Raw genomic sequence first — 13,213 nt, 5'->3', positions numbered from 1 at the left:
CACTCCAGCCACACCCAGCAGCACCCAGCTGGGCTGGGAGACCCTTCAAGACTGCACCACCATGACGGAAAACTCCTGGAGGGCAGTGCAGATAGTGACTTGCCTTGCAGTTTCCCCGCAGGTAATTGTGGTGGGTACCCGGTCTTGGGCAGCTCGCCACAGTTCCCCGGCAAACTTGAACTGTCAAATAAGAGCACACAGGCGTCACGGCCTGCATCCAATTACACTCTTCCCCAAATTCAACATCTCAATTCTAGAATCCGACCTGTTGTTCTTTTGCTCTAAAGCAGTGCTTGAAAGATACCAGTGGACTACCCGCAAACCCGATTGAACCTTTCTGATTATGATCTCAATATTTTCTAGAAATAAAATGGAACTGCTATTTTTCTAGACTGGTGTTGTGTCTTTTCTTAACCAGCGTCCTCATTGGGTTACGTGGGTGTGTGTTACTTGAGTACTTTATACATTGCCTTGCGGGATAAGCCTATCTGCTCTGCGCCAAGCTACCAGACGGTGGGTACAGATCCCCTAGGGCATTTTCAGACTTACCCTGAGTAGAGTGAAGGTCTCTGCTTGGGAAAGGGTGCTAACCCCTGTCAATCAGAGTCCCCCATTTCTAACGACAGGTATAACCTAAAATTCCAGCGGTGCTCTCTCACTAATCTCATAGGCTAAAGTGCCCAGTAATACCCCATCAAGTGGAAAAGTATTTTCTAGAGCCAATTACCATCTCCAAATGCACAGATATATCAAGTACAAACTTGTTATGCATGAGTGTATGTATGTATGTATGTTTGCAAGTTTATATGTAGTGTTTGTATAGTGCAAATGTAGTGTTCTTTAAAGCGGTGTGTCTTCATCGCTTCATCCTTAACTGGAGCACCATACTGGGATATTGTTCCTAATCCTAAAGGCATAAATGGAAAAGGCCTAGTGCCTTGTTATTTCTTTTTTTACATTTTCCACTATCCATTCTGATGGTAGCGTGGCTGCAGGTGTGCTTAGAGCCAGCAGAGATGGTGAGCTTGTCCACAACAGAAGCGGGTATGCTGGTCATGATGACTTTGAGCAGCTGGTCTTGTAGATAGTGTGGGTTGGCCAGGGGAGTCAATGTAGTCCCATCAGGAATGGGGCACAGTGATCATATTTCTTCCTGTCATGGGTGGGTTGTGCTTAGCCATGTAGGATGTCCTTAAGGGATATCAGTGAGGAGTTTGAGAGGACATGGAACAGGGCCTTACCACCATCCACATCCAAGATTACAAGCGCATGGACAGCAGTTATGAAGTCACTTTCTGTATGAAACTGTTTTATTCTCTGTCGAAGAGAGCTTGTTCCAGTTTGCCTATGTTTTTTTGTTTTTTGTTGTGATTTCTTTGAGAATAAGGTTGGTGTCCAATGTCAAGTAACATAGCAAGCTTTGAAAGTTGGGGTTTCAAGCCATCAAGGTTCATGCCATTGAGCCAGGTTGTACTATTTATTTTAGTTTTTCTTGGGAAAAAATACATTATGGTTGGGTTGAGCTTCTGTCAGACGCTAGACATCCAGGTCTGTAAACATGCTCTTTTATATTTGGTCTCCTTACACATAAGAGGACAGTAGAGAAAGTGGTGGGGATCCAATTCCCACACTCAATCCCCATAACCCGTTGGCAGATGGGATACTCGTCACAAACTTCACGGATATCCCATCCACCATATAACAAGTGCCATAGGATATAATGCACTTGTAATACAGAAAAACGGATTTACTCCATAGTGTGAGAGAGTATCCCATACACCACATTCTAAATAAGGCACTTAATCCTATGTTTTTTCAATGCTTTGTATATCCTCAAAATTATTTTTGTGTGGGAATCTTGCTTTGTGAGATAAACATACACTCAGACACCCCAGTGCTGTTTCTTACAGTTGTAGCAAATCTGAAATGCTCCTCATTTGTTGTGTCTAAAGGAGGCATTAAATGGTGCTGTCCAGTGCCACACTTATTGCATGTATTTGAAGAAACTTGTAGTGGCCTGCAGTACCACACGTGTTCCATGTCTTTGAAGGAAGCTTACACTTGCCCTGCAAGTGCCACACTTATTCCATGTCTGTGAATGAGGCTTGCTTTGATTCTGAAGTGACACACTTGTTCCAAGTCTCTGAAGGAGGTTTGCACTGGCCTGCACTGTAGTATCTCACTTGATCCAGGTCTTTAAAGGAAACTTGCCCTGGTCTTGCAGAACCAACATTGTTCCATGTCTTTGAAGCAAGCTTGCACTGGCCCTATAATACCACACTTGTTTCATGCCTCTGAAGCAAGCTTACACTTGCCCTGCAAGTGCCACACTTATTCCATGTCTGTGAATTAAGCTTGCTTTGATTCTGAAGTGACACTCTTGTTCCACGTCTCTGAAGGAGGTTTGCACTGGCCTGCACTGTAGTACCTCACTCGATCCAGGTCTTTAAAGGAAACTTGCCCTAGTCTTGCAGAACCAACATTGTTCCATGTCTTTGAAGCAAGCTTGCACTGGCCCTATAATACCACACTTGTTTCATGCCTCTGAAGCAAGCTTACACTTGCCCTGCAAGTGCCACACTTATTCCATGTCTGTGAATGAGGCTTGCTTTGATTCTGAAGTGACACACTTGTTCCAAGTCTCTGAAGGAGGTTTGCACTGGCCTGCACTGTAGTATCTCACTTGATCCAGGTCTTTAAAGGAAACTTGCCCTGGTCTTGCAGAACCAACATTGTTCCATGTCTTTGAAGCAAGCTTGCACTGGCCCTATAATACCACACTTGTTTCATGCCTCTGAAGCAAGCTTACACTTGCCCTGCAAGTGCCACACTTATTCCATGTCTGTGAATTAAGCTTGCTTTGATTCTGAAGTGACACTCTTGTTCCACGTCTCTGAAGGAGGTTTGCACTGGCCTGCACTGTAGTACCTCACTCGATCCAGGTCTTTAAAGGAAACTTGCCCTAGTCTTGCAGAACCAGCATTGTTCCATGACTTTCTGGGAAGACTGTGAACACTCTTGATCAGTGCTGTATGTCTTATGCATGTGAGCCAAGGACCAGCTACGTTCCCTTGCTCTATCTATGTCTTTGTGTTTTAAGTCTGACAAAACTACTGTTTTAGTTGTCTCACCTGCCTAATGGTGCTCAAAAAGAATACATATTGTTGCTGAAAGAAAATGGGGAGTAAGCTCACTTCTGTTATTCATCAGACAGTGTCATTCACATATTGGTTCAGACTTTCAAAACAGTATTCATACATTTGGCCAGTGGATCAGCGGTCATCAGCCATTGGCTTTTGTTGTCAATGTTTGGCTCTGCCTTGTAGACAACTGCTGGTCTTTAGGATTCCAGGCAGTCTGAGTAACGGTATTTTCCCTTCTTTCTATGTGTTACTCTGCATCCAGAGGAGTCCGATCTCAGGAGAGATTTCATTTAGTTCATCCCTCAGCAGTTCACTTGCAAATGCAGACTAGTACTAATTAAGTAATGAACGTCCAAGCAGCTCCACTGATTGCTACTGGGTCCAAACATTCTTATGCATAGTGCCAGGCACTCTTTCTTTCTTTCCTTTTTTCTTTCTTTCTTTCTTTCTTTCTTCCTTCCTTTCTTCCTTCTTTCTCTTTCTTTCTTTCTTTCTTTCTTTCTTTCTTTCTTTCTTTCTTTCTTTCTATACTTGCCCTACAAAAAAACAATCTCCTTGATTTTAGAGGGCAAGTGGGACTTACTTGATGCCAAGATTCTTCCCCCCAAAAGTCCACAAAGATCAGACTCGCATAACCTGCAGTGCTAGTCCAAGTGTGGCTAATGGCATATTAGATAACCTCAGGCTTTAGTGTAGCTTACCTCAAAAGCTTTGAATTGCATAAGCGGACCGATGCACCAGACACTCAACCTGTGCCTCCTACGTCACCATCTGTCCCAACTTTGCTCTTCTGTAGTGACCAGTGTGCATGTGTGTGAGCAGTGTGCTTGTGTGAGTGCACAATAGCCACCATGTGTGCATTATGATGGGCATGCCTGGGTGAATGCAGGATTAGCATTGTCTAATGTGAGTGCCGTATGAGTGATCTACAGATTGAAAGTCATGCTTGTATGAGTGCAGAGTGAAGCATATGCCTGTGTGAGTGCAGCATTAGGGGTGTGTGTATGTGCGGACAGCAGCGTCAATTTGGAGTTCCTGCATGTTATGTCTTTCTTTGAATGCACTTTACAAGAGCCAAGCATATTGGTTTTAGTGAAGCTTTTTAGGATTTTGGTTTTGAATTTCAGAGATGCAGTGCAGGGAGTGGAAATACAATAGTGTGCATTTCAGAATGGTAGTGATTTGTGGTATGGCAGATGTAGGCTATGTTGAAGGTGGTTGAGGAGCAATGCTAAGGGCAGCTAACAGGTGGAGATGTCACCCCAGTGAGGGAAGCAAGTCACATTGCTTGCACTAGGGCCCAAACCTACTGAGCAAACTAAAAATATTTAGTCTGCTTACCAAGAGTTAGGAAATCCAACACGGCTTCAGAATCAACATTGTGCTAAAACCCAGATTCTTCAGACAACTTTCTATCTACAACTACTCAAATGGAGCAATTATGATCCAAGTCAGTGAAAATCTACATTTGAAGCAACCTCCAGAAACAAAAGAAAGGCCATCCAAACCACTAGCATGTTCAAAAGCCGTTTCCATCTCTGCCGGAAATCAATCATGATATTCACAAAATACAACTATGCATCTCTTCCTCCACACCTTCACCTTCAACACCAAGGGCTGACAACACACGGGCACCTAAGCCTATAACTTCTACCTAACAGCATCAAATCGACTACTGGCCTCATTTTAAGTTAAACCAAGCTACCCACACCACCAAAATAGTGGCTCCCCCACCTCATTAAAAGTGCTTGGATCTGGCTGGGGAGCTTCAGATTGCGCTCCCTCAATATAGGGGCAAGTCTTGACGGCAATTGCGCTGTCAACTACGCAAGAAGCAAATTAAACATGTTTCTTCATGCCCATATATCAAATTCTGCCCAGGATATAATCCAAGATGGGCATCGCATGACAAAAATGCCTGTCATCCAATCATGCCTAGACAGTGGATTATGTGTTTCTGAGTAACATCCTATCAGACCAACTGCTGACCTTTTCAATAATGCTGCAGCAGATAAGTGACCACCTACCCCTAGCCACCACTCCATCCTTACAAACATTTGGCAGTCATGAAATAAAAATGTTGGGCTCCACATCAGGGGAATAAACACACAGGGCCCGATTCACAGAACTAACTTAAGACAAAATCCTAAACTTACTACCATTTTGGTATTCACAGAAGGCACTTACTCATTTTGGTATTCACAGAAGGCACTTACTCATTTCGGTATTCACAGAAGTTAGGAGTCCTAACTTTAGGACTCCTAAATGCCTTCTGTGAATACCGAAAGTCTTAAAATTAGAATTTTTCTCAATTTAGTACTAGTAAAGTTAGGACTCCTAACTTTAGGACTCCTAAATGCCGTCTGTGAATACCAAAAGTCTTAAAATTAGGATTTTTCTCAATTTAGTAGTAGTAAAGTTAGGACTCCTAACTTTAGGACTCCTAAATGCCTTCTGTGAATATCGAAAGCCTTAAAATTAGGATTTTTCTCAGTTTGGTAGTAGTAAAGTTAGGAGTCCTAACTTTAGGACTCCTAAACTGAGAAAAATCCTAATTTTAAGACTTTCGGTATTCACAGAAGGCATTTAGGAGTCCTAAAGTTAGGACTCCTAACTTCTGTGAATACCGAAATGAGTAAGTGCCTTCTGTGAATACCAAAATGAGTAAGTGCCTTCTGTGAATACCAAAATGGTAGTAAGTTTAGGATTTTGTCTTAAGTTAGTTCCGTGAATCGGGCCCCTTGTTTACGGAGAAGACTGAAATGGTGCAAAATAAGCACAACGTGACTAATGGCTTGGAAAACCAAATGGAAACAAGAGAACAATAACAACTCCAGAGCCTACATGTTTTCACACTGGCCAGACATAGTGACAGCCCTGCATCTACTACTGCAAAGAAAAACTCCTGACAACCACCAAGACCCCTACAAAATGGCATTGTCAAATGGGGTTTAGTAAGGAAGTGAAACAAAGCAAGAGGATCCTAAGGAAAGCCTTCAGGCAATTCAAACTACATGGGGATGAGAAGCATCAGAAAAAGCTAGCTATAGCTAGAAAGATCCATAACAAGCTCACTTGTCAGCACATAAAACAACACCAGGAAACAGAATAGCTTCATGTCGTTCATTTCCTGAAACATCGCAATCAGGAAGCATTCTGAAGGTACATTAACAACCTACACAACCATGCACACGATAAACGAAATGGAGAAATGGAGTAACCGCAGGCAAATGGGTTAAGCCTGTGAAAACGCTATATTGTGAGAATCCCACAGGAGATCGCAGCCCCACCCAAAACGGGCCAGGAGACAAACAGCGACTGACCGAATGGATCTCAGATCTGAGGGACCACAAGAGAAGAGACCCAGTCCCAGCCCCACACCAGGGTACAGCACCATGGTCACTAAAATCTGGAAAAATATCAGGCAAGATGGGGCCCCTGGCCCAAACGGGACGCCGGGAACCATATTTAAGGAGGATTACGCTTTTTGGGCATCTTCGCTATCTCCATTTTACCACCATTGCTTCACAACATTCGCAGTCTCTGATTCTTGGTGAGCATCAATCCTACAACCAATCCATAAAAAAGAGTGATGATACAGACCCAAACAACTACAGATTGATTGTGTTGGTAGACATCGAAGCAAAGGCGTTCACTAGCGCCATATTGATTGACCTGGAGAGCTGGATCAGAGAAGAGGGTATCCTGCAGTTCTACCAATCTGGGTTTAGGGAAAGGGGCATCCACATTCAACAATATTGTGGCATTAGCACACCCGGTGGAGCAGGCTAACCAGCCCAAACATCTTCCGCTCTCTCTTTGCATGATTTGTCGACTACTCCGCCTCTTTTGACTGTGTGTACTGACATATACTCTGGAGCATATTATATAAATGGGGAACACCACAAGACTGCCTGGCTCAGTGATCGCACTTTACTCCTAAACCTGGGTGAAAACCAAGCTCACGCCAACACGGCCACCCGAAAAGTTACCACAGACCAAGGCTTAAAACAAGGCAGAGTTCTGGCGCCTATGCTTTTTACCTCTTATACCGCCGATCTTGGTACATTTTTTAAAGCAGCGAACCTGTTAATTCCTAGAATCTGTCAGACAAGCCTATTCTTAATGCAATAAGCAGAAGATATTATCCTAATGGACCACACCAGGGTGGGGAGCAGAGAGCCTTCGATGCATTCAATGTATACAACATTAAGAACAAACTGGTTGTGAACTGTTCCAAAAAAGTTGGACATTTTACTAGTGTGCCCTTAAGAATAACTTCCTGGATGTAATGGTTTGCAGCAAAAGCAAAGCCAAAATTATACATAACCGAGAAGGAGGGAAAGAGGAAGGTGATAACTTATGCTCTATGCAAACTGTACACCAACTTGTATAGTCCCTCGTCTGAGGCAATATAGAGGGTAATGAGAGATAAAATCCTTCCAACAGTTAGTTATGGAGAGCAGGCTTTCCCTGGAGTTTTGCCAGCAAGCATGGAGAATGTGCAATGCTGCGCTTTCGAGCACATATTTCAACTACCTTCATACACCCGTAATTCACCTATGGAGTTTGGCCTGATAAAACAAAACCTGGGAAATATGGCTGCCTTCGTTAAGTACTACAACAGAACGCTCACATCAGCCGCCAACACAATGAAAGAGACACTGAAGGGCATATTCACAGCTGGGACAGACTACCTGATTGAGACATGTACAACAATGAAACCTAGCCTGGGAAAACTGGGAGCACAGTCCAGTCCAGCCTGCGACACTCCGGGCAGTCTTGAAAAAAAACAAATACTGCTTCTCTCCAGGAAGGAAGACATTAAAGCAATAGAAGCTAACATAACAAAATCAAACAGGAAAACTCCCATCCGCCATATTTGGACAGGGATCTAGGGAAGACATTGCTCAAGCAGATCCTCCACGCAAGACTCACGATGCTCCCAATTAAAGAACTCAATGGAAGATGGAAGCTGTGAGCTAGCGTCACATAAAAGAGGAAACCCTGGAGCGTCTATTGGGCATCTGCCCTGTTCTTTTAAATGCACGACACACTTTAACAAGCATTAGCATAGCCAATAGGTCTCACTTTTGGGACCTTATAAGTATTTAGTTATGCAGCACAATATCCTTGGTGCAATAACATCAACTGTTGCATGGCTAAAAACTTATACTGTCCCGAAGGTGAGACCTATTGGCTATGCCAATGCTTGTTTTTTAGAGGCTTGGCATGCAGTTTTAAATGTAGGCTGGTAAAAAAGGTGCCAACCCGAGGGGCGAGGTCTAGAAAGAAATAAGATAGGAAGAGAGGTGAGTTATAATGAGATAGCACGAATAGAAAGGTGAAGCACAGAATGACAGGCCAGGTAAACAAAGTAGCGAGGCAGAGAGGCAGGTAGAGCCGGTGGGATGAAAAATAGAAAGATATGAGAAGTAGCGAGAAAAGAGGTGCAGATGAGGTAGAGAGATGAGGCTAATACAGAGGAAGGGCGAGGGAGAAGTAGAGAATGGTGAAATAGGGAGAGAGAGAGACAGAGGTAAGACAGATGTATTAAACAAACGAGACATTGGAAGCAAAGAGAGTGAACAGAAACAGTGCAGGAGATACAAAGAGAGATGAAAGCAAAGGGAGTGATAGATGGAGTGGAAGAGGTAGAGAGAGCATTGTAGCTTTGTGCTTTACAAGTCTATGTAAATTAATACTGTTTTTTTTTTAAAAAGTGCAGATACTGTCTATTACTTTTATTAGTGCTCTGCTGGGAACATGTGGTATATCCTGTTGCAAGTATAACAGCTCAACTGGGTAGCAAGTGTTTTATCCATTACTGGTATAACAGACCTGTTAAGGAGTACTGGTACTCTCAACTATTGGTATAACAGAGATGCTCAGAAGTGCTGGTACTCTTTGCTGTTGCTAGAACGTACCAGCTGAGAAGTTCTGGTACTCCTCACTATTGGCATAATAGAGCTGATAAGTGGTAGGACCTTTCGCTATTGCTGTAACAGACCTACTGAGAACTGCTCGTACTTTTCTCTACTAGTAGAACAGACCTGCTAAGAAGTTCTGAGACTATTCACTGCTGCTATAACAGACCTGCTGAGGAGTCCTTGTACTTCTCATTGTGGCTAATAAAGCACTCATGCCAAGTGCCAGCAATCCTCAGCATTTGGTGTAAGAAACCTACTGAGAAGTGCTGGTATTGTCCATTAATGGTCTGGCCGCCCTGTAAAGTAGCATTAGTACTCTCCACTGTTGCTATGAAATACTTGCTCTAAAGTGCTTTTATTCTTCACTGCTGGTGTAACACACCTGCTGAGATATTCTGGGGCTCCTCGCCATTGGTTTAACAGACATGGTGAGACCCTCTAATATTGGTATACTCAACCTGGTGAGAGGTGCTTGGATACCCCAGTATTGGTATAACTGACCTGCTCAGAAGAGCCAGAGCTCTTCGCTATTGATATAATAGACCTGCTGAGAAGTGCTAAAACTCTTTACTATTGCTTTAATAAGCCTGCTAATAAGTGCTCGCACTCAATACTATTGCTTTAAGAGGCCTGCTGAGAAGTGCCATTACTCTTCATTATTGATATAACAGACCTATTGAGAAGTGCCAGTACTCTGCACTAGTGTTTTAACAGACCTGCTCAGAAGTGCTCGTACTGTTTACTATTGCTTTAAGAGACCAGGTTGAGAAGTTCTGGTACTCTTCACTATGGCTTTAATAGACCTGCTTATAAGTGCTTGCACTCATAACTATGGCTTTAAAAGGCCTGCTGAAATGTGCCAGTACTTTTCACTTGTGATATAACAGACCTGATGAGAAGTGCTGGTAATCTTCACTATTAGTTTTTAAAACCTGCTTAGAAGTGCTCATAATGTTTACTATTGCTTGTAGAGACCTGGTTAGAAGTGCTGGAACTCTTCACTATTGGTTTAACAAGCCTGTTGAGAAGTGTTGGTACTCTTTATCATTGCGTTAACAGACCTGTTGAGAAGTTCTGTGGCTATTTACTATTGGTATACCCGATGAGAAGTGCAGCTATGTCCATTAATGGTACAACAGCCTTGCTGATAAGCGTCCTATTAAGAGTAAGGGAGCTCTAATGAGACGTTTGAGTAATTAGGTAGTGGTGAAATTATGAGATCCTGAAGTACACATCAGCAAGGCAGCCCAGCAGCTGCCTGTCTCTATGATCTAGTTTTCCCCGCCTCAAGACCAGTACCCCTCTGCCGTGTTTAGTTCCTGGAGTATATTAATCTATTTCTAGTACTGCTTAGGGAAGTTACTAGTGCGAGAATCGTTCTTCCTGTACTGTTCCGGAGTCTAACATCGCTTGCGAATATTCATCTAATAAATGATGCCAAAACCTACATTGGCCACTAGATGTCATAATTGCAAAGGAATGTAACTTTCGCTGTACGTAAAACAGATGGCTGAGTAACCTTGGTAGCAATGTTGCTGGATGGCGTCCCTACCACACACCCCAGCATCGCATTCCAGGGGACTGCTCTGGATGTGGTACATTGTGGTGCTATATTTAGATGCTATTTGGCATTGTGCAGTGCAATATTCATTTGGCAAGGCTGCAAATTCGAGGCATTACAGAAACAAAGAAATTCTTAAAAGTAGCGCGATGGATTCTACTTCACTATTCATTCTAGTGTTTTCATCTGATACCTCGTTCTATTTAAAGCAAACAGTAACTTGATTTGATGCTCTCCACGTGAGACAGCCGATGAGCTACAAGCACATGTAAGAAAGAACAAGCAGGAAGTGAGATAAGGGAGGGGGTAAGGCACGTCGCGCCCTCTAAGGGGAGAGAGGGACGCAGGCTGGCAAATGGTGTGCACTTTCGCGGCCGCTTTGATGTTCTCAGTGGCCGCGCGGCTCACTGAGGACATCAAAGCGGCCGCGAAATGATCACGCAGGCTGCCAAAAGGGGCGCGCGCCCGGTGCACATGCACTGCATTTGGAGGCCTGAAAAGCACTAGTTTGCACTTCCAAATCCCCCTGTTTACTAAAGCTCTCGCCAGAGCAGCGCTAAAGCGCTGGCTCAGGCGAGACCTAATAAAACCAGTATTTCTTTCTACTGGGATGCCTACCTGCAGGGAAGCACAATAGTTACTCTTCTTCGCGGAAAAGCCAGCAGAGTTGGCAGGATTTGGAAAAAACATTGTTGTCACCCGAAAAACTCTTATTAGGTCAAACTTTATACAATCACCGAATATCGCACAATCCTCAGACCCTTTTAAATGCACAAAACTGCCTTCTCCCTTGGCAAATAACAAGGCCGGAGTAGTACTAGGGAAGCCATACTGAGCATCAAAGTTACCCGGTCCCTGTATAAACACGACACACTTTACTTATTAATGAACGATGCACTTCACTTGAAAAGGCCCCAATTTTGTCAGGAGACCTTCCATGACCATTCCCAAGGCTCAGTGGTGCAGGAGGCGGCCCATCTATGGTACCGAACCTGATTATCCGCCAGTAAGGCACGCCCACAAGAATGAAATGAAACGCAAAACGAGTATGGGATTCAAGACAAATGTTTTTAATATATTTCTGTCTTGTTGTGCATATCTATTAAAAAACATTTCCAGCATTTCATTACCATCTTTGATACAAAGCACAAACATCTCAATATGGACAGAGTGCACATGAAAGTAATTTTATTTGAGATTTTTACGAAATTCTTTTTCCTTCCTTTCGTAACAATTTTAATTAATTGAGTCAAATAAATCATTTACATTACAACTAGCTCTGCCGACAGAAACCTGTGATCTGCAGCCCATCCACTATTTAAATGCCAGTGACATTATGTCAGAGTGCCTGGCCGATTTATGAAGGGACCTCCAATGCAGGTATTTCATGTTCAGACAGCCAATGCAAGCCTCCGGGTCCTAAGCACGAAACAGCACAATTGACTCCCACACACTGAGAACATCTTCAAGTGCCTTAGGACCGTTTTTATGCTACAAACATGCATAGTAACAAAGCAGTAAATTAAGAAAGTCACATTTTCAATTCACATTAATGAGGCTCCTGTTAACCTTTCTTTGCTCAGGACGTCGCGGAGATGTATACATGCACAACAAAATGCTACCATTAGTGATGGTACAAAATAAGGTGGTTATACCATGAATAATTATCAAAAGAGTATAAGTCTGAAGACATCTGCCACGCTAAACTTTAGTTACAACAACGAAAACGATGAGGTTAGGTGAGTGCTCCAAGATTTGAATGTAGTAATTCTCAATTTTCTTGAAATACCTCTCGACCACCAAGGGGCATATTATCAAGACAGGCGATAAAATTATCGCCGCTTTAGCGGCAGAAAACTGCAGCTAAAACGGCGATAATGGGCTTGATAATATGCTCTATGGAATTCCAATTGAAGCCCATGTTAGATGTCCTTCACATCTGTTTTCCTGTCTCTTTAGGTGTTACAGATTCACAAGAGGGACCGGTAGAGTTGCAAAACTTTCTCGATTGCATGCTTACAACATATACTACTGCTGTTTATTGCAGTACCTTGACGAAGACCTCAGACCTCTAAAGGCTCATAGAATGGTCGAAGCATTTTAGTAATTAGGATTTTTAGGTGTAGTCATCCATTGTAAATCACTACAAGACCGAACTTTTTAAAGTGTTTTTAAACATACCAGTGGTACTCACTGAATAAAGGATTCTTGAGTTTACCACTAGGTATATTTTATATTTGATTCTGTCCCCCCAAAAAACAGGACTAAAAGCAGTTGTCCTGAGCACAGATTTATAGGAACTCCCAGGGATAGACTAGCTTCCCTCGGTTGAGTCCTCCTGAGTAGTACTGTCCTTACCCGGGTGTGAGAGGTTATCAAATGATGAAGCATGTCTTGATAAGTTGAGGGTGAGACGACCTCTCAAAAATCTTTTGATACCCCACTACTAGAATAAGTCACTAAATAGGTTAGGTTTGACTTTAATACCCTCAAGTATTTTTTTTTTGTGGTATAATTGTATGCCTTAGTATTTAAATTTGTTGTAACAACATTGCAATCGGGAATCAGGGTTTGCCACC

This window comes from Triturus cristatus, chromosome 3_1 (assembly GCF_964204655.1).
Source record: "Triturus cristatus chromosome 3_1, aTriCri1.1, whole genome shotgun sequence".
In the NCBI taxonomy this organism is placed as follows: domain Eukaryota; kingdom Metazoa; phylum Chordata; class Amphibia; order Caudata; family Salamandridae; genus Triturus; species Triturus cristatus.
Note: the sequence above shows the minus strand (reverse complement) of the source record.